At 36.1% G+C, this 23,384-nt stretch overlaps 1 protein-coding gene across 5 annotated transcripts in view; it reads left to right on the forward strand.

Moving 5' to 3' along the window:
* Window positions 1-23,384, forward strand: part of lrrc7 (leucine rich repeat containing 7) — a 153,715-nt gene that overhangs the window by 14,598 nt on the left and 115,733 nt on the right. For 3 of the 5 annotated variants that reach the window (XM_017304404.1, XM_017304403.1, XM_008406230.2), the window contains one exon: window positions 9,607-9,872. The exons of 1 other annotated variant lie outside the window; for it this stretch is intronic. The gene's annotated coding sequence lies outside the window, so the exon portion shown is untranslated. Of the gene's footprint in view, window positions 1-7,635; window positions 7,660-9,606; window positions 9,873-23,384 lie in introns of those variants that run through there. One more of the 5 variants, XM_008406231.2, reaches the window with a different exon arrangement.

Genomic DNA, 23,384 nt, shown 5'->3' on the forward strand with positions numbered 1-23,384 from the left:
GCTGGAGAGGCACCAGCAAACCCTCCTGACCCCACTGAGGGACAAGGGTGTAAACAAATGGATGGATGGATGGAAACTCACCTCCAAGGTTTATAAATAGAAAATTATAAACAAAATGCGACACAATTTCCTTTTCTTGCCATCTGTCCTGGCATTACATAGTTTGATATATGTGGAAAAACAGGACAGTTCATTAGAAATCAAATTCTGTTATAAAGTTGGAGCATCTGCCACTTTAGATGCATTCTGAATAGTGCATGTCTACTGGAATCAAGGGTGCAAAATTTCGTGGTTTGCCATTTCAGGAAGAGATACATTAACTTTATAGTAATGTAAGGTGATCTGTTTATTTGTTTTTCCCCGTTTTAGTTTCAGCTAACCATTCCAGTGCTCCAAGTGGTCAAAATAATCCGAGACGTAGGGAAAGCTTTCAGTTTTATTTCCAATGTCACACATTTAACCTGCAGATGTGAGGGAATCATCACCAGAGAAGAAAGTAAAGCTTAGGATTTGATTTAAAAACAGTAGTATAACATAACTGCTGTAATGTTTGAGTTGTGTTGATTCTGTAGCAGAAGTTTACTAAAAGATGTGAGAGTTGGGTTGCTCAGTAAGCATTAGATTAGATATTAGAATAGACATTGCCATAAAGATGATTAGTGGTTAAAAAAGTGTTATTTAATCGACTAATATCTGGGGCTGGACCATAAATCAGTAACAATATATGTGATGTACGTGTGATCAATGTCAATTGATAATACTGATAGGATTTTCAGTAAATTCATTGAACTCTGATACAGAATCAACTCACTCACTCTTTGGTTACCTAGCAACGCACTCGCTCTTTGGTTACCTAGCAACGACCTGTTGAGTAACTTGTGCAGCAGCAGTTTAATGTTTCACCCCAGTGCATCATTAATGCACAGGGGTGACATTTTTTGTGAATAAGACAAAAACTAATCAATAATTATCAATATTTGACTTATATGAAACACTAATATTGTGAAACGATTTTCGGCCATATTGTCCAGCCCTACTTATAAGCTTTTGTTTAGTCAGAAAGTCACTTAAATTTCTGCGTAGTATTATATTTTACATTATTTTTTTCAAACATTATGGTTCAGTTGTGAAATTAAGATTTAAAAAAAAAAAAAAACATCCTAAATTTTCAGTATAGGTTAATAAAAACATGAACTAACATACAATTTAATTGATCTTAAGAAAATCTTGTCAAAATCTACAACAATGAGGTCCAACTAGCACTCACAGGGTTACAGAAATTATAATTAACACTGATATTTTGAGTACCTTTATGTTCTGAACAGAAATTCTCAGTATTGCAAACTACAATAAAAAAATAAAAAGTTATCTTTCATGAGATAATAATGGCAGCTGGTAGTAACATCGAGTTTTTACTGACAATGAGCGTAACTGTGTGTTGCCATGAAAACCATGCAATCCCCTCATCGTAAATATAATATCAGTGCTTCATCTAGGCAGAGCGTGGAAATCTCACTGGTGTGTATCTTGAAAGTGGGATGAAGCCACAGAGTAATGCTGGAATCAGTAAATAGTTGGTTCAGAGAAGGAGAAACTGGCTTGTGTTGGTGCCGTGTTTTGCAGAAACCACTGGTTGAGAAACATTTCTAGTAATATGATTAAGCATGGTTGCCAGATTTTTCCTTTTGCTACAGACTGAATGTTCACTACCTTAAAATATGACGTGTTCTAGTATGTCTTTCATTTTTTGCTTTTCCTAAAATCTGAATAAAATAGACTACAATTCAAGCTGCCTCGATGTTACAGTAAAATTTTACACACACCCACAGAGGGAAGAGGATTTTGAAATATGGCGTCTTGTCTGTTTATGACATTGCCAAATACTCAGCAGTGTGACAAAGACTAGAAAGTTTAAATGTAACTCTGTGAATTTTGTCAAAATGTATTTATTCCCTAAATTAATTTTGTTTAGTCATGAAGCTGTTTCTCCAGTCTTTTGCTGAAAATGTATGCGGAAGTTCTGCTCTGCTGCTCTTGACGGTTGGTGGTTACCGTAGTAACCAGTAACTGACAGCTCCTCCCCCTTTTCCTGTTGCCGTTGGTAACTGGTACGTTAGGATTGGCTCTGTGTTTTCTTTACAAACATTATATTTTAACACATATTTTAGGGAAATTTAATTATATACAGCGTTTCATGAGTAATTTTGCTGTGTCTTGTGTATTTTTAACTGTTATTATTAATGTCCCATTTAGCTACGTTTAGTTTCATAACTGCTAACTGCTGATTGGTAGCTATTGACTAGTAGTTTGTTTAGATTATTTATTGTATTTTATTTGACGTATAGAGGCAGAAATTGCTGGACTGACGTTGACCACCAGTTTGATTTCCTGTTTTTCTAGAATAGCTGCAGTAAACCTGAGTGTTTCTGTCGTGAAGTCAGCCTACTGCAGCTGAGACGAACAGGAGGGTTACGTGTGTTAATGTGTAAATCACATGTCTCCGGCGGGCTTTTACTATTATCATATCGCATGAGAGAATCAGAGAGTGCTCTTAAATAGAAGTATAATTGTGTCTGTGTTGCTGGGCATGCAGCAGGTGGAGCCCAGCTGTGTATCACTATTTATTATATCATTTATCATATAATACATCTCACCTTACATGCACTGTAAAAGGGAATTCTGCTTGTTTTTTGTTTCAGGTCTTTTATCAGTCAGAAAAAAATATTTTGTTGGAATAAATAAGACAAAAGTAGAATTTAGTTAACCTTTTTTGAGCAGGTGAATGAATTGAAATTAAAATTTTCTGAACATTTTATGCCCAGTTTGAGACACGATGAAGTTGTTTGTTGAAACTAAACTTTAACATAGAATTATGTTAAGTTTTCTTTTTCATTTGGAAAAAAAAACTACACTGCAAAAACACAAAATCTTACCAAGTATCTTTGGTCTAGTTTCTGGTTCAAATATCTTAGTATCTCTGAAATAAGACACAACTAACTTACAAGTAATTTTTCAGCAAGATATAGGAGCTTGTTCTAAGTAAATAATTCCTTAATATTGATGATAAAGGCAAATAAAATCACTTATAACCAGATATTTTTCTCATTTTATAAGTGAAATAATCTACCAATGGAATAAGTATTTTTTTTCTCCAATATTATTTAATTAATATTAGCAAAATCTAGAAAAAATATTAAATATATATTAATAAATCAGTAGATGCCTATTTAAGTCATTAATACGAGGAGGAAAGTTGAGCTGGATGGATGTTTTCCATGGTAACAGAGTGTTGCTGAGCTGGTCGTTGCGCTGCCCACTGAGTCCTCACAACACTCACACTCACACACACTCAGTTATACAATCCACAAACCCATTCACCCGTAGATACACACTCAGATATATAGGCTACACTTGGACTGAGTCATGTTAAGGACACAGTTACAAACACACAAATGCAGAGCTTAAAAACACTTAAAAATAGGAACAGTAATCATCAAAAGTTTGCAGATTTGCTCTTCCTAAAGCTGCAGTTAAACAAATGTGTGGTCTTTGTTTAATTTGATCTCACACACACACACACACACACACCTACAAACCCGTTCAAATATGGTGTGTACTGGGTAGCTGTAGCCCACTCAGAGCGCTGCAGAGACAAAGACAGAAACAGAAATACCAAAGTAGGTTAGAGCAGAGCATTCTGGGATAGCAGGATACCCCTTGGGCTTCTGCAAGAGGCTCTTTTCTTTTCTCCATCTTCCTGCTTCTTCTTCCTCAACTCTCACTTTTTAGACTATTTCTTGCTCTTGCAATTTTATTTTGTTGATGACTTAAAATCTGTCTTCCTTCCAATTTGCTCTTCATTTCATTGGACATCACATAAAATATTTCAATGATGTCTAAAGTTCAGTTTCTTTTTAACTCTTACACAGTTGTTTTATTGCTGAGCTTTTATTTTGGCAGCTTCATCCTGGTTACCACTACTTCCACTGTCTTTAATCCATTTGGGAAGGATATGTCATAGTCAGGTCATGTGTTTTTTTTCTTGAATCGATGTTTTATCATACATGACAAGTATTTCAGTGGATTGGTTTTCTTTCTGCAAATTGAGTTTCCTGTATTATTTCAGCTGGCTTAGAAAAGTTATTAAACTGTTTTTTAAAAAAATGAATAATTGAAAATTACTCAAATATTAAAACATCTTTCCAAAGTGAGTGTTTCCTAGAAAAAAATATTTGAAAAGGGGGTTTCCGTATCAAAAGTGGGTCACACAATGGTCTGACCTGTTCCTACTCCTTACACTAGGTGGTGATATTGGCCTGTAATGTGAATTAACACCCATTGAGTCACACCACAGAATAAGACAGGCAACGTTGAGCACAGAGAAACTCAGCTGCTACACAGAATATATGACTATATGAATAGAGATGGTGCTGCTGCTCTCCTTAGTTTTCAGAGTTTTTATTTTTACCAGAAAAGAAAAAAACATTCATTAGTATATTTCAGCAGTTTGTACTTTTAGAATCCAGTAACATTTTTTAATTTATCGGTTTTGGCCAACTGGGCCAAACAAAAATACCGTATTTCAAATATTCAAGCTTTTATTTTGCATTGAAGGCCCCATTACAGTTCTAATTCTCAGATATCCCAGCTTTCCACCAGCCTTGAATGCATCATGTCACTTGTGCATTATGTGCACAAAAGTTGACTCAATTGCATTTATTTGAGTAACTTTTGTACTGTTTAATTTTACTGTAGTAATTTTATTGTGAAGTACTTTTACTCTTACTCTACCCACCGAATGAAAATCAAACATGTTTTAACCAAAAGTTCACCAGACACAGACGCACACTTGCAGTTTTTATTCAAGTTTCATACGTTTTTGTTGAATGAAACTGATTGCGAAAAATGTTTCTTTTGTTGTTTTTTAGATATTTTTTTTGTTTTTATATACATTTTTATCATTTTGATCCTTAAAATACCAAAATTTTCTTTTAACTTTATGTTTTTGTCCGTTTGATCATGTTATTCTTAAATGGTTGATAATTTGGTCTGTTACTCAGCACTTGAGTAGTTTTTTTTAACGAATACTTTTTTACTTGAGTAATTTCATGAATAGCTACTTTTTTATTTTTACTTCAGTAAAACTATGTTGAAGTACAACTACTCTTTAGTACAACTTTTGTGTTCTCTGTCTACCTCTGTTATGTGAATTACGTTGTAGAGTTGTGCGCTTTATGAATCTTTTTGAGACTAATTTAGCTCCATATGGGTGATGCAGCTAACGTAATGCAGGATATGAACTAAGTTTTGTCATTTTCAAAGCTTTGATCGGGACTCCAGGCCAATATCTGATCCGGACATCCCATTCGGTCAATACGTGTTTTCCATTCTTACTGAAAATCATGAGGTATTTGAAAGTGCTAAATTCGGGCAAGCTTGAGTTTGTGTGTGTGTGTGTTTTCAATTTTAAACCAAGATGCCATTGTAGATTAGATTAAAAGAAAAAGCTTGGCTAAGCAAACTGTGTCAGTTTTTCAAATTGGTATATTTTACTGGAAGCTGATGATAATTTTGGTGCAGAAAAAGAAGAAAAATATATTTTAAAAGAAAAGCTACAAAACTGAAAGGAATCTCTGTCTTGCTCAGTGATGATGAAACATTTAAATTAATTTTGCTAAATAAGAAACTTGAGTAAATGTTCCTAACGACAATAACTTTGATTTTACGCATTTAAACAAGAATAATTACAACACTCATCTTTATTCATGATAGATGTAGACGGCAGCCGTCACCTTCTCATTTTATAAAACTTAATATCCCAGTTCAGGCCGTTTAGAAGGAGGCCTCCCAGTAACACCAGTATCTCATACAGACTATTTTTGGTGATGCAGGTTGTTTCATCGCCTAAATGAGGAGGACATTTTAATTTGAAGTATTTTATTTTTAGCTTCGTACATTAGTAATATTCAGCAAGATGGGTTTCAAGAAAAATGTTATAGTTTAGTAACGCAAGGCGCTACAAGTTTAGACGTTAGTGTTTTTTTCTGTGGTAATATTTCTCTTTATTGATCAGATAGGAAGCAAACAGAGTAGAAGTTACAGAGGAAAGGTCTATTTTCCCTAAATACTCAGAGACAAACTGCTCACTGATTTAAGTCTGTTGCAGATTTCTTCTTTTTTGTTTCTATTTTGTCTGTTCTTTATTGTTATTTCTCTCATTTGTTGCTAGGAAATGTGCTCATCCATTTATATGCAGTTTTGTTACAATTAGTCAGATTATACAATATTTAAACTGTCTCTGTATAACAGTGGATCTAATTAAATTGTTCATTTGTTATCATTTATCAAATAAAAACTATGACTCTGAAACATTTTAATCAATCAGTTCATATAAACCTCTGAGCATCCACTGATTACCGAGGAGTTTTTACTTGTTTCATTCATTCACCTTCCTGTTCAGCTTTGGTCAACACAATGAAATGAAACAAAACAAAGTTATTGGTAGAAGCAGAGAGTAAAAGCGGATATATTTGGGGATGAAGAGCTTAGTGGCTGGCAGAAATGTGAGGAAATTCAAAGAATAATTGAACAGTTGCTGGCTTGATCCCCAGCATCTGACTGTGCCGCTTCGGTGTGTTGAATCTCAATCAAAGTCCTGAGGGATTTATTTTTGCTCGCTAGATGAGCCAGAATTGTTAACTGCTTAGAGCAATAAGACCTGTTAAGGACCAGTGTTATCTGTCTGTACTAGTAACTTGTTTTAGATCTGCAGGAATGAGACTCAACAGCTGGTTTTTGTATGAAAGTTATTCAACAGAGACTCTTTGCATGTGACGTCAGAAATCGGCCCGCTCCGCCATGATGGACGTTAAAACAACCTAGTTCCTTTAAAGCAGTGGTCCCCAAACTTTTTCCTGTGAGGATAACTTTATTTATGGGGGAGGGGGGAGGTGCGCGTTACTCGATTGATTTTTACCCAAAAACCGTTAGTGAAACGGTCACTGGGACTGACTAGTATATATTCCATTGAGGGGAAGTAACTTTAACATGAATTCCTCATATGTTGACATAAATGCTCGTTTTGAAGTAGAAGCTGCTACTTACAGGCATTGCTTCGAATGCGGCGTTCATAACAAACACGTGTGTTCATCTGCTCTACCGCTAGCAAACAACTGTACTGATTAAATAACATAAAAGTCAAGCAGTTCCCTAAAAGTCCAACAGATGGCAGCAATGCGCCATGCAAAACAAAACACCCACAGTTTACAGGACACACTTCCTGCTACAGAGCCCCCTGGTGGTTGAAGAAAAATCCACATATAAATCGGAAAATACAATATATGAAAAAAAATCTCTGGTATTGTTCAGGGGGCCGGACCAAATGTGGAGGCGGGCCGGATTCGGCCCGCGGGCCGTAGTCTGGGGACCACTGCTTTAAAGCCTGTCAAAAACCAGCCTAATATCACCTCTGTTTGGTTTATTTCCCCTTTAAAATAATCATGGGTTGCTGCATAAACAGACATGGGTAGAAACCAAACTTTTTATTTCATTGTATAACTTAATGAGGAAAGATACGGCGGCGATGGAGAGCAGCCGTTAATCATAACAACTGGCAGCCCTCGGTTTAATCGCAGATTTTCAGCGAACGCTTTTTACTTGGTAAGAAGACTTAACTTTCATATACTTTATACGTTTGTAGACTTACAAAGATATTCAATATTGCATTATGGAGAAGGTGCGCGTCTAACTATTGGTAACCATGGAGACAGTGTCGCGCTACATGCTAGGCTACATGCCGTCATGTAGCCTAGCATGTATGGAAAAATCTGGTTAGCATCCCGTTGAAAAACAGCTGTTTTTATCAGCTGTAAGTGGATAATATTATAATATTTATCAGTTTGTGTGGCTATTCTATATTCTTCACTTCATAAATCGAGTTACATAAGCAAGCCTTTTAAAAAATAAGGGAATAAAGAAAAATAGAAACGTGAAGGAATTATGATGAATGACAAAAAAAGGAAAATAAGATAATTGGGAAAAACAAAAGGACTGGAGGATCAAAACTGTAGTACAGAGATAAAATTTAACAGAAGAAAATGAACAATCAGATCATTACAAAGAAAATAAACACAAAGAATATGAATGAAAGCCCAATAATAAAGTGCTTTTAACATCTAAGCTAAAAAAATCCTAATTCTTTTCTTATTTTCTCATCATTCTCCTCAGTTTTACTACTTGCAGACAATGACGTGGGATTTGTTACCACTTTGTAGCATCTGATTTTTGCCTTTTATCACAGTAAAGCCTTAGATTTATGTAGATTGTGTTGTCGTTTGTGTGTCTGAGAGCCTTTCTCTGTGTGAGCGTCCCAGAAAAGGCAGACCTCGGGGAGTTGTGCTCTACTTTCGCTCCTTTATTAATTCACCCTTGGCTCTCACTTTGTTTGCAGGGATGGACGGGATAAAGAGAGGGAAGCAGAGCGTAGGAGGAAAGGCAGGGCAAACAGAAGTAAATTAGCTTAAAGGAGCAGTCCCAACAAACAGCGAATGTTGTTTCACTGTAAAACGTTTCAGCCACATTTAGTGGTGTCTACTATATTTAAGTCCAGCTAGATTTTGAACTTAAATGTGAGTTTGTGAAAGATAAACTTACACTTGTAAGTTGTGTAAACTTTTTTATTAATTTTGTCAAACCTCCAGATGAGTTTTTAGGTTAGCACTTTAAAAAATAAAAAAAAGAAAAGACAGGAGTGAGAACTATTTCCCAGGGTGCTTAGCGGCATGTTTTTGTATCCTGAGATGGAAATGTGTTACCTTGAGCTGAATTCATTGAGATGTTTAATCAAATTCATTATCAGGTCAGAAGGTTTGTTCATGCAGTTTGAAACAGGAATTTAAATTATTCTAAAGTAAAATATGTACCTATTTTATCTTGATAATGTGAGTTAAAATAAGAGAGAAATGTGTGCATGTTCTGAAATAACAATTTGGCTTAAATTGAAGCAAGTTAAAACTTACAATTTAAGATGAATTAAAAAATAGAGCTTAGAAAACAAATTTCAGACACTTGTTTATTGTTAAATCAACTTCATAAACGTTAATTTCTGAGTTAAAACTGCTATAATTTTGCGTGTTTTCTGTATTAGAAGGAAAACACCCAGTTTTCAGTTTCCTTTTTTAAAAACTTGGTTATATAAATACAAATGCTTTGTATAGTACTTTACATTTTTCTGTGTAGGGAAATAATGTTGGTGTGAATTTTTACCCTGATTAAAAATTAAAAGTCTCCCTCTGCATCTGCAGGCCAAACTTGGGTAATTTTTGAATAGCAGTTGGGGGCCGAACAAAATCAATCCGAGGGTCATAAATGGCCCGCGGGCCGCACTTTGGACACCCCTGATCTAAACCATTTTGTAAGTTTAGTCTCATTGTCCTTATTGAAGGCGGAACTTCAATAAGCCACAAACACATTTTTCCATGCTGGGGCTTCATTTAGTCTCCCACAGCATAATTCTTCCTCCACCCTGCTTGACTAATGCTCATTAGCATCCATTCAGACAGGCTTTTTGAGCTAACAGAATGTTTTCTGTTTCCTTCCTTCACACAGGAAAACCTTATGAAGACAGAAATTAAGAGGAAAGTCAAAGAAAAAGTCCAGCTGAGTGATAAAAATATGTTCAGCATAGCGTGCTACCCATAAAAACCCTGCAGCGGCTCAGGGGAGGAGTTCAGAGGAGGCAGAGATGAACCTTACAAACCACAGACCGCCACCTGGGGATATAAGCTCCACCCACCTCTGATATCCAGGGTGACTGACAGACTCACCAAAGCCTCATACATCGGCATCTGAACCCTGTTTGGCCTACAGTACTGGTAGGTTCTCAATGTTTACCTCTCGTTGGAAATATAAACGTCGCATTGGTTTGAAAGAAAATGAAAGGCAAAGGAACAATCTTCAGTCTTTTATTTATTCTTCTGTGCATACCTACAATCATTTACAACCAGATACGAGCAGCAATAAATGTGCTCAGAGCTTTGTCTATATTCTGCTAATGTTGGTAATGAAATTAAAATCACACATGAATTGGTTTGCTCACGGGATAAGTCACTAAAAGTCATGGCAGCAAAGGATGTAAACATGAGATGTATTCTGAATTCATCCATCAGAGGAGATGTTGATGTCTTATGCAGCTAACAAATGTGTCGTTTTGGGGAAATTTTAGTCTGTTATGTTAATTATGAATAAATATGGATTCAACACGTTTGAATGCCACACAACTTTTCATGAGTTGTGCGATGCTGTGAGAGCTCTGGTGGAACCAGCTGCACTCTGTCTGACTAAAACAAAAACAAACCATCATCTTCTTTGTCGTTTCTGGCAGAGGTAACATCCGGCTGTTGGTCACATGACTTGTGCTGTTTGCAAAGTGTTTTCATTGCAGTTCTGCATTTCAGTACAGCTGAAAAACTGCCTCATCCTCAGCGCAAAAACATTTGATCAAAAATATATATATTTTTTTTACTGTTGTTTCAATTTGTGTAATTTTATCTGAATCTCATATATTTTTATAAATAGAGACTTCTCTTTATGCTTCTGGCGCTTCCCCCCACAAATGTGTGGATGTGCAACAGCAACATCTTTATACCAAAGTGAAAATTGTTGAAGTATACTGAAAGAGAGATCTCTCTGTTTACTGGACAAATGCAGTAATAAGTTAAAGCGACTTCAATGTGGACACAACAGGATGTGACCCAAATGCTGTTTTTATTACTGAAAATACATTTACTAACCCAAAAGAAACTGAAAACTTTCTTTTAATACATGAAAACATGAAAACATGTACAGAAATTTAGGACATTATCCCAGAAATCTTCTAGAAATATACAAAGAAATCTGCAAGTAATTTTTGTTTAATTTATTTAGATTATTATCAGAGAATTTCTACAAAAAACTTGGACATTTTTGAATTTCAAATGTATAAAAATTTTCTTTTGAAAATTTGAGATTAATCACAAAATTTCTGAGATTTTGGTGGAAATTTACACCAACGTAAAATAAAAAAACAGTTTTGGATCTACATTGGAAAACTTACTTGATTCATTTTAGGCTTTTTTATCTGACTACTTTTGAGTCCACAGTTTTTTAGAGTTTGAAGCCGTTTGTGCAGATTTACATCCTTTATTATGTCTTATGCAGCATTTATGTTAAATTTTTACAAAGTGACTGATCAGAGTTGCAAATATTGGGATTTTATTTATCTTTATCACATTTTTGTCAGTAGCAACTAAACTGATGAACAAATAAAAAAAATTTTTTCTTCCCATTGTTAGTAACAACACAGATACCAAATAGTACTTTGTAAAATATCCACATCTGTTTAGCATTTAGGAAACGACAGCAATGTTTTTCGTGAGGCTGAATTAATAAAACTTTGAGTAACGGGGTTAATTATTTTTTCCTCGTTGTCCTTCAGGGGAAATTGGTTTGATAGATTTGCAAAGTGCAGGTAAACATTTGCGGCGCCTTAATGAATTATTGACTCAAAACTAGAGATTAAAAAGGAACAAATGTTAAAGTTTGACCTTTGAGCCTAACGGTTAGCGTTTCTGTTTGGAGCGGTGGCCTTGTTGCATTTTCCTCCTTCTTGCCCTTCGTTTTTCTTTCCCTCTATTTCTCTTCCTTTCTCGGTTTTCTGCTTTCTCTCTGTCTGCTGTTGCCATGGAAACCCATCCTCCTCATCAGCCCTGTCTGCTGAGTCAGGAAACACAGGCTGTGATTTGACTGAGCTGGTCCTTTCAGCATCACTAGATGGCATCTTAGACCCATTTACCAAATTATTAAACCTTCTCACCAATAACGCCTTTTCTCACTTTCACTGGATTTTACACATTTTTCAGCCAGAACCGGAAAGATCAAACTGATATTTAATCCTTTTTGAAGTGTTTTGTTTAAACTAAACCATTCTAACTTTTAGTCTTAGTTAAGACTCTGGATCTGGGGTGTCCAAAGCGTGGCAAGGGGGCCATTTGTGGCCCTTGGAGTGATTTTGTGTGGCCCAGAGATGCAAATGGAGACTTGTAATTTGTAATCAGGGTAAAAATGTTACAAACATTATTTTCTTACACAGGAAAATGTAAAGTACAACACAAAGTATTTGTCTTTTTATATCCAAGATTAAAAGATGAAAAGCTGGACCCAAATCAGCTTTTATTCCTACTTAAACTCGGCTAAATAGAGCAAATGTTTTGAAATAAAGTGGCCCAAATCCTGGAATTATTACTGAAAAAATTTGATTCAATCGAGGCCAAAAGTTTTTCTTTTAATACAGCAAACATGCAAAATAGTAAGCGCAACATTTCAGCCAAAAAAATTCTGAAATTTCAAAAGTTTTCTACAAAAAAATGTGAAAATTTATGAATTTGAATTTTCAAAAAAATTATTTTGAGCCTTCTATACATTTTATGAGTCAAAGCACAAAATTTCTTAGTTTTTGGCAGAAATGTGATTCTTTTTTTCTACCTACAACGGAAGAGGTAAATTTCTGCCAAAATAAATTTTATGAATAAATTCATACATTTTATAGAAAACTCAAAAGAAATCTGATGATGTAATTTTTAAACATTAAATGATTGATACTTGATAAGTAACTCAGTGTTTTACTTTTTACCAAATACTTTTTTACTTTTACTTGAGTAATTTTATTATGAAATATCTCTACTTTTACCTGAATAAAATTTCTGGATTTTCTTCCCACTGAATGAAAAACAAACCAAAAACTCACCTGAAGTTTTCAGGAGATTTTACGGGAAGAATTATTATTTTACTGTTATTTTTTTGTTACTTATATGAATTATTGTCATTTTGGTTAAAAAAAATCCACGTATCTTTATAACTTGGTCTATTTGATGATGTAATTTTTAATAATTTGATCTGTTTACGTGTTGTAATTTCTTGGACGTCTGTTTTCTACTTTTACTGGAGTAAATTGTTGGGGACTCTGCCCACCTCTGGTAATCTGTGACTTTGTTGGGGGGGGGAAAATCCACAACATGTTAAGCAGCAGCAAACGGAAACTCATGAGACTGAATCTTCAGTCTGAGCTCAACTGAACAGAGTTAATAGCTTTTATGAACAACTCCTGCGTGACTCACTCCAGAGGCCACTTTACAGGAACATCTGAATGAGAAAATCCCGTCTTAATCCCTATTAAGGAAGCAATTTAGAGTTTCTCCAAGGCAGAAGGTGGGCTGTTGAATACGTTGTCAGTCAAGCAGGAACGTAACAGTCTGTGAGTCATCTGTGATTTTCTCCTGTAAAATAATACACTGGTGTTGCTTGAACCAAATTCTCCCCGAGTCACTTAAACGCAGCTTTCTTCTGCTTTGAAGGACATTTTGAAATCATGACTCTCTCACTAACGGGCTGCACAGTGGCGCAGTTGGTAGAGCTGTTGCCTTGCAGCACGAAGGTTCTGGGTTCGATTCCCGGCCCCGGTTTTTCCGCATGGAGTTTGCATGTTCTCCCTGTGCATGCGTGGGTTTTCTCCGGGTACTCCGGTTTCCTCCCACAGTCCAAAAACATGACTGTCAGGTTAATTGGTCTCTCCAAATTGTCCCTAGGTGTGAGTGTGTGTGTGCATGGTTGTGTGTCTCTGTGTTGCCCTGCGACAGACTGGCGACCTGTCCAGGGTGTACTCCGCCTCTCGCCCGGAACGTTAGCTGGAGATGGGAACCAGCAACCCTCCCGACCCCACTGAGGGACAAGGGTGAAAGAAAATGGATGGATGGATGGACTCTCTCACTAACTCCATAGTATGAGCTAAAAAACAGCGAATAATAAAAATGTGTGAAAGATCCCCCATTACAATTTAAGATTCAGACTTCAAAGACCCATCTTTTAAATTTATTTAATGATGATAAATTGTAATTGCTGCTATAATTAACCATTATGCACCATTAGGAAATTAAGTTTATAGGATGAGAGGAATTGTTTTGATATTCCACTTCCGCTTATCAACATGCTAGTTAGCATGTTAGCTACATATTTAGCTTGAACATAAATTTGTAGTTAATTTAGTTTCATTTAGTTTTGAACTAAATATTTTGTCAGCAAGCTAAATATTTAGATATATAATGAATTGTTTAGTTTTGGAAATAGGCTTTTATTTCCCAAACTAAACATTTAATGTTCAAATATTTGATTTGGAAATAAATATTTATTTTGAAAGCTTAATATTTAGCTCAGATTTAAACATTTAGTTTGCAAACTAACTATCTAGCTTCCTTCCTAACTATTTTTTTAATTGAAAGCTACATATTTAGCTTGTGAATTAAATATTTAGTTTGGATTTCCGACATTTATAAATGTGTGAATAACATGGTGAAAATATGGCTTTAAAAATCAACATGGATATTTTTCTCTAAAACAAAACATTTGTAGCTAATTTTAAATATGTAAGTTTACAAACATGACCCCATAACATTGTGGATAAACCCAACATGACACCATATTATCTGTGGAAGATTCACCTATCAACACATTTTCCTTTCCAAAATATCCAAAAGAAGGAACAAGCAGTTTCCAAAAGTGAGCTGAACGTTGTTAAAACTGCTGCTACTGCATTTGTTTTGGGAAAACAAACTGATTTCATAGCAGAGAAAATAAAAATCACATTTATATTTGCATCTGCTTACGTTCTCTTCTGAGATCAGCAGGAAAGGGGCGCGAGTTTTAATGTTTTTATCTTCTTTTAAATCTCTTTCTCACTGTTTATTCAATGTCACATGCTGTTTTTATTTTAATTATGTAAAGCACTTTGAAATGCCTTGCTGCTGAAATGTGCTGTACCAATAAAATTTGATTTTGATTTTGATTTGAAAGGGAAGCAGAGAGGTTTTCTGGGATCAGTGTAAAACTAAAGCAGTGAAACTAAAGTCTTCCTGATCTGCAAGTGTAAAATAAATATTCTGTCTTTACGTTTAAGCATTTCCCGTTCGTTGTTCTGATCCAACTTTCTGCTTCTTTTCCTTCCTGTTGTTCAGAACTGTGTCTAAAAATAATCTCTAGAGAAGCGAGGTAAACAGGAAGCTCCGCCATTTTGTTTCTTTTGCGAGTCTTTGTAGTTACTTAGGCACTAAAAAGTTTTCACATAGCAGCATTTGAAAGTAGAAAATAACATTTAAGTGCTTTGCGCCGGTTAAACCATTGCCACATGTATTTCGTGAGACAGATGGCAGAAAAAGTAGGTTAAAGCACTTCCTGTGTAGATACATGCTAATCATTACATTTCCCAAACAGTGAAGAGCTAAGAGGGCATTATTAAATTATTCACCGTTTGATTTTAGTACATCCAGAAGTGGGCCAACTTAAAGTTGTTCCCTGACACCCAGTAAAACCTTTTACACTCCACGGGACAGAAAACGGCAGATAACTTTTGTTAATAATTAACAATCAAAGATGTTTTCCTTATTCTCTCTGCCTTTATATCTTCCAAACGGGGGGTAGATGGTTCAGTCACACTTTGCATTTACAATCCCCGGATTGTAATTCGTCATTTCTTCGCATTTCCTCTTTAACGCTCGTCTGTGAAGCTTATTACAGGACGGCCGTGTTGAGAGCTGAACGTCCTCCGTATCAATCTTCATCTGTCTGTTTGCTCTTCGGCTGCCTTCGCTCGCTCCCCTCAGGTATCATTTCTTCCTCTGTGATTGCACAAACGGTTGCCATAGAAACAGCAAAATGAAGGAAGAACGGAGACAAAAAAGAAAGAATGAAATTAGAGGAGTCGAAAGGCGGAGGAGGGGAGGGAGGGACGACTTGGAGGTTTTACCCGTCGGAGTTTCTTTCCGCAGCGTTCTTTGTCTTTTTTTTTTTGTTGTCTTCAGTTTTGGCTTTTTGTCCTTCGTCCATCATGTCTGGGATCTAAGGGCCAATTATGTCCTCTGTAAAAAAAAACAAACAAACATGTTTTAGGAAACAAAAGGATGAATATTTGCTCTAGAAACAAAGAAATGTTAGAGGAACAAAGAAAATCACCTGACGATTAAAAAAAAAGAAAGAAATTCTGTTCATTTTAATGCTGAAGAGCCGATTTAAATATTTATCTCTTCATGAGCTCATGTGGCGGATTTGCTGGAGAAAAGTTGTCTGTGTGTGTGCGTGTGTGTGTGTGTGTGTGTGTGTGTGTGTGTGTGTGTGTGTGTGTGTGTGTGTGTGTGTGTGTGTGTGTGTGTGTGTGTGTGTNGTGTGTGTGTGTGTGTGTGTGTGTGTGTGTGTGTGTGTGTGTGTGTGTGTGTGTGTGTGTGTGTGTGTGTGTGTGTGTGTGTGTACTTTTTCAGTAATAATTTCATTCATATATTCATCAGCAGGCAGAAGTGCTGACGCAAGTCAGAAGGAGAGAGAAGGCACAGAGAGGCAGAGTGTGAGATAAAATGTGAGGAGGAGAAGGAAAACCAAAAATCCTCCAATGAAGGAAACTTTGTTTCCAGAGCATTAGGCGATTTTTAAATTTAAATATTAAAAATACATCAACAGAATGGACAGAAACTAAGCTAGCAGAAAGCAGAAATATTTTAGACGGAGAGCTCTGTAAAGGAAAAATATTTATACACCTTGAGCTTTATGACATTTTACTACCAAACTAAATCGATAAAATTTTATTTGCATAGCAACAAAACATTTCAAAGTGTTTTACATCATAAAAACACAAAAATACAAAGTCAGAACGCAATCAACAGTCAAAACATTACATTTTGCAGTCGTTACAAATCAAAATGTTTCATTGATTATGTTTCAAAAGTAACTCTAACCTGCTGAGTTTTTAGTCTAGATTTAAAGGAACTGAGTGTTTCGGCTGTTTTGCAGCTTTCAGGAAGTTTGTTCCAGATTTTAAAGTCTGTTCTCTCAGTGTAAGGACTGTGGAACTGGGTGATCTGGTGCTCTGATCCAGAACCTGAGCAGCAGCGTTCTGGATCAGCTGCAACTTTTAGTCAGACCTGTGAATCAGTGCGACTCAAGATAAACGCATGGATGAGCTTCTCTACATCTCCCTGGGACACGGAGATGTCCTTCAGGTGACAGAAGGCCGACTTTGTAACTGCGTTAATGTGGCTCTGAAGGTTCAGGTCAGAGTCCCATCACTACACCCAGATTTCAGGCCTGATTGCTGGTTTCAGTTGTAATAACTGAAGCTGTGCGTTGACTCCTCTTTAGGTCCAAAGATGATGACTTCAGCTTTATTTCTGTTCGGCTGGAGGAAGTTTGTTCTGTCAGCATTTTAAGCAAACAGTCAACATAAAGTTGCACATAACAGAATGATTTCACTTTTTTGTTATTTAATGTCCTCATTAAATAAGAAACACAATTAAAATCACACATCAGTTTAATGTGATAAGTCATTAATCATCCTCCTGTTGCCTTGTGCAGCCATACGTTCGTTAGCGTGTTTTACTGAAACCATCAGCTTTTTGTCGTGGCGTCACGCTGCAACTGGTCCCACACAGCCTTTATTAACGGCATCTGAAGGTTGTAAGCAAACAAGAACCCGGACAAGACATTCGATAATGAGGCACTGCTATGAAAACGTCCGACCTTTGACCTTTTCACTGCCATTGCCTCGAATCCACCAGGACTCTGTCCACAGCTTCTCTGTTTCAGACGGCAACAAACAGATGATTCTGTGGCAAAGAGCGGCGCTGGGGAAATCCGCTTCCACTTGCGAAGGGTTTTCTTTCTGCAAGCCAGAAAGCATCATTTGTCACAGCGAGGTTTCACAGCGTAGAGTATTTTTACTCATTTGAGTGACAAATCCTTACGTCTCAGAGGTTTCTGCAGCACAATCATTGCATGTTGGGGAAGTTTGTGAAATCTTTAAAAGCTTTGTGTTTTACCGTTGTATAAATGCTAATGCTAATTTAGGTCATGATCGTTTGTCATCCAACAACTATTCCAACAACTGTTACACCAACAATCATAGTTGTTGTTGGATTTACCCAAACTAAAATATGCAGTCAATATGTTTTTGATTTAATGTGCTGATAACAAAGTAACAACAAGAGTTTAACATCAATAACCTGCTAATTCCTCACAATCTGCTGTTTGCAATCACATTTTTAATCACATTGAAAGACGGCAACATATGGGACAAGCTGCATGTTTTCTATGTATTCTGTATTTCAGCAGGTCAAACTGACTCTACAGTAAATCAGTAGATTTACCATTATTTACATTAAATCAAGAAGTTTCTGATAGAAAATGAGACAAACTATAGAAATATTTACAATCCTGCTAATGTTTGAATTGTTATTGTTTTCTATAATCAGTGGATTGTTTTTATTTCATCATTTATCTTTGAGTTTGGACAGCCTCTCTGCCATCACCCTAATCTTCAAGTTGTGAATTTGGAGTCAAGTCAGATGAAACAAAGATTTAACTTAAAGCTACAGCAACTGGTGCATCAAAAACTCTGATCTGAGCCACACTGGTTATTCAAAAACCTGCCTCTTCTCTGCACTGCTGTGTAATAAAATAATTTTGGTTTTAGACCCTTTGTTGTTTATTTTCTATAATTTTTGGCTGACATTGATGCGTCTGATACATAAAGTCAATGTAAAAATAGAAACCTGTTTGGTGATGTTCACAGTGGGGTAGTAGCTACTTACATTTACTCAGTTATAGTAACTTTTTGGGAAAAAAATGTGTTTAAGATTATTTTACTCTGCTTTAGTTTCTACTTTTACTTGAGTAAAATTTCTGGATTTTTTACCCACTGAACCAAAAACAGAGGGTAGAAATAAACATGTTTTAACCAAAGATTCACCGGACATCAGCAGTTTTTACTAAAGTTTCATCAATCTTTTATTGAAAAAAACTGATTTGGAAAAAATATTTGTCACTTTTGTGAATTATTGTCATTTTGGTCCATAAAAAAAAACAAAATTTCCACTTATCCATCTGATTATGCAATTTTTAAATGATTGATATAATTTGATCAGTTACTCAGTGCTTGAATAAACATTTTACCAAATACTTTTTTACTCTTACTTGACTAATTTCAAGGTTTATTAAGAAGTTTTGCAAAGGTTACCAATAATTTTTCCCATTCCACGTGTAGTTAAAAAATATTTTTAGATTTATTTTATTTTTTTTCTTCCTTTCACAATGATTTTTGTTATTTTTTTTTACAAGATCAGTTTACACCAATGGTGTTGCAGCCAATCGAACTCCAATAACACAAATGACTAGTGGGGTGATTTTGACACATATATTAAACAGCCGATAAAATAAAAGGTTGAGAAAAAAGCTAAGAAAAAATTAAAAGTGAAGCCGTACGAGACAAAATTCACTAGATTTAGATTTTTCTTTTTTCTGAAGTTTTTGCAGAGACAACATAAATTTTATCTAGAGATAAAACCAAAGATTAGCGTGTGATTACAGTGCAAACCGCTGCATAAAGATACCTTAGCTTCCACGTTTTCTTTACGCTGTTCTCTCTTTGGTTGATTTTTTTTTCTCTTGTAAACAAATGTAAAATATATTTACATATAAAAATCACAGTACTCTACTGCCACGCTGTATTGCAATGTGCTAAGTGCTGTTCTACACTACTTAAGGCTATTGTTTCAATTCCTAATAAGCCTAAATACAAAACTCATGTTGCCACGCTTTACTGCACCCTAGTTGCCTAGCAACCTCCATTCACAAAGTGCCAAATGAGACACAATGAAGTATGAAAACATTATGGGGGGAAAGAGAAACGACAAACCCAGAACTATGTGTGTCATCAGAAAATACTGCAGTTTGTAGAAGGGATCGTTTTTAGCACGTAGTTTGGCGTCGATATTTAAATTTTGCCCGTTTCGTTTTAAATCTGCATTTTACTGCAGGATCCCCATGCATGCTCTGTGGGCAGAAGAGCACATTATAATCGCAGCAAAAGCTGAGCCAGTGCCTGCTCAGCGTGTAGCGACGGTTTGCTACATGCTCATCCAGGAGGAGGGGAAGAAAGTAACTCCATTCAATCTGCCTGGTTTCCTCGGAAACCAGACTTTTAACCAATTTAATTAATAAACTGAACTTGGCTGCATTTTTGATAACTAGGATCAATTTGGAATGAATGTAATCTGTCTGCATGATTAGGTTGAATCATTTAAAGACTACAACAGGCATAAAACAACACATTATATGTATTTATATTTAGCTGACAGAGCACTAAAGTGGAGATTCCCTTGCTGAAATCCATGTTTAACCGCAGATAAAAACACTTTGTCTGTATTATTTATTGAATGATGTAAAGGATCATAAAGGAAACTTAACTTTGTTGAGATGCCAACAAAATGGGAATTTAGGAATAAGCTTTATTGTTGTTATTCATGAAAACCCAGAGGACCTGGGGATGCATTTGTTTGCAAAATGTCTGGCTTTGAATTTAATTAAAATGTTCTAGTCACTCCCATCACCCTGCAAACGGACTCAACAGGCGGCTTCAACTCTGGATTACCCAGGTTAAGAACTCATCGAGGACTTTATGAACAAACGGGAAACAAATCGGTGACATCTACCGTGTTTCCCCGATTGTAAGACTTATCGGGGGTTTCAGGGGGGTCGGCTAATATAAGCCGTACCCCGAAAGTAAGACTTCGGGGAAACACGGGGGTATTGCCGCCTCCCTCTCATCTAGCTGCGCGCCGCCTCCTGCCCACGTCCGCACCGTCCCCCTCTCCATACGTCACCGCGCCGTCCCCTGCACTTCCTTTTATAAAACTGTTTTGTGGCGAATACAATACTGTTCAGGTTGTTAATAAATGTTAATTTTATGGTTAAAACAAAAAATTCGACAATTTTTTTCCAATATAAGACATACCCCGAAAGTAAGACATAGTGGGGCTTTTGGGGATAAAAAGAAAGTAAGACACTGTCTTACTTTCGGGAAAACACGGTATCAGTCGGGCATGAAACTCAGAGCGTTTCGGTGAAAGGAGAATCGTTCTGACGGTCAAACATGTTGGGGATCGTGTGACGTATGCAGCTGCTTTGTAGCTTCGGGATCTGAATAAGTTTCTGTAAGTTATGAATTGTGCAGCTATCAGATCATCTCCTTATGTTTCATAAGCTGCGTTTTCGTTGACTAACTAATTGCGCAATTTGACATTTTGAAAATAAATTTGCTCAATGGAAACATAGCAGTTTGTTTTTATTCTTTGATAGAAGGTTTTGGTGCTAGAATGATGTGTTGTTGTTGTTTTTTTTAATCAAAATTGGTTTATTTCACCAAACTGCAGTGAAAACCCCTTTTTTGCATCACACTAGTCACATGACCAACAACCGGATGTTGCCACTGGCATAAACCACAAAGAAGAAGAAGACAGGAAGTAGTTGGAGGAACATGTTTTCTAAAGACTTACCATGTGAACAAACTTATTCACATGTTATTTTAGCACATGAACAGAAACGCAGCAACTGTGTGTTTTTTTTCAACATTAATGACAGTTTTGCACACATTTATAAAACGCAAATACTAAGTCCTCCTCTAAATAACAAAAAAAACAAAAAAACCAAGCCAAGGCCGAAAGTCTTGGAGTGACTTTGTAAAAGTCTGAGCCTCAATCAGCATGAAATACTGCGACGTAACCTTAAACTGCCTTTTAAGCTTGGAAATACATGAACCAAGTGAACCAAAACTACTGCACTCCAATGTAAAGCTTTTGTTTGTCTAAACCTTTTAACCTCGTATTTTCTGTACAATATCCCTGAGAAATAAACCAATACATCAAAATTAAGTTAATATGGGACAGAAAAAAGCAGAAAACATAAATCTTTATTATGCCATCTATGCATGCGTATATTTATTTTAGGTTGCGTCTTTTACTTCCAGCACACAAATTTGATTTTCAGCACATTTACGTTCTCCTTCAAACTACCTTACAAAGAGTCAGCGTTCTGATTTTAATATAAGATCTTTTTTGGGGTTTTTTTTTTTTTTTTGGAGGTGGATGTGAAATTTAACAAAAACCAGAGAGCATACTTGCCATGTCAGTTTTATAAAATGCAAACTGTCTTCTTTTCTGCACATCCTGTCCTCTAAATGGCTGGAATCTGACCTTCCATTTAATTTTTTTAATTTCTAAAATCTCTTCTGATCATCCAGTTCCTCTTTTGTTTTTTTGCAGAGTTTAKCTGCCAAGCGATTTTTGGCTGCAGGTCCTCTTACTGCCTGAGACTGTATTTGTTGCTTGGCAACATTAACTTAGGGATGATTTCAACACAAAGCAACTGTTAAGGCTTCAGTGATTTAATGACACAACTCTTTTTCTTGGCTTTGCAGCAAGCTGTCGACTCTCAGCATGACATCCTGCTACCTGCAGGGTCTCATCTCATACTCTTATTGTCTCTCTGGGAATCAATGGTGTGTGTGTGTGTGTGTGTGTGTGTGTGTGTGTGTGTGTGTGTGTGTGTGTGTGTGTGTGTGTGTGTGTGTGTGTGTGTAGCTGAGTTAAAGATCCTTTTCTTTCCCTAAGCTGAATGTGAATCGAGTTGTAATGATAATTCACCCCGACAATTATGACACAGGTGCCCACATTCTGAATACCCTGCTGTTTTTTTAAATGGGAAGCTTTTTATTAATTACTAGAAGTTCGCGTTCTCCTGAGTCTGACTGAATGGGACGGAGTTAAATTAAAAGTTTTTGTTTTTAAGTTGAATTAATCTGTTTTCTCTTTCTTGTATCTTTAAAAAAAATGTACATGCATTATCTTAACAGAAAAAAATCAGTACTAAGCTCAACTGAACTAGTGTGATATTATGTAGGGTTGTACAATTTAACTATGTCACTGAACTCTGATCCAGAACCGCACAGCATCCTGGGAGATGTAGGCAGAGGAAAGGCTTACAGCTAGCTAAGCAAGGCTGGTGGAATTTCTTTGGTTACCTAGCAACTAACACATTCTTTGGTTACCTAGCAATTTACTCATTCTTTGGTTACATAGCAACAACCTGTTGACTTGTGCAGCAGCAGTTTAAGGTTCTGCCACCAATCCTCAAAACTGCTAAAAAATAAACAACAGCGTGGAAAGAAAACAGTGAAGGTCACATTACCAGTTAGGTAGTATTTCAGATATGTAAAAAAAAACAACCAAATCAACAGTTATTGATACTGATTTATTTAATGTAGTGATTAATTTCCCTTTGGGATCAATAAAGTATTTTTAAATTTGAATATGAAGTTTGTATTGTGATAATTTTTTCAACCAAATCTGATATTGGGCCATAACCAAATCAAAGGTCACCCTGGACGAGTCGCCAGTTTGTCGCAGGGCAACACAGAAACAGACAGAACAAACAACCTGCACGCACACACACACACACACACACACACACACACACACACA

The sequence above is a fragment of the Poecilia reticulata genome, linkage group LG4 (assembly GCF_000633615.1).
Source record: "Poecilia reticulata strain Guanapo linkage group LG4, Guppy_female_1.0+MT, whole genome shotgun sequence".
In the NCBI taxonomy this organism is placed as follows: Eukaryota; Metazoa; Chordata; class Actinopteri; order Cyprinodontiformes; family Poeciliidae; genus Poecilia; species Poecilia reticulata.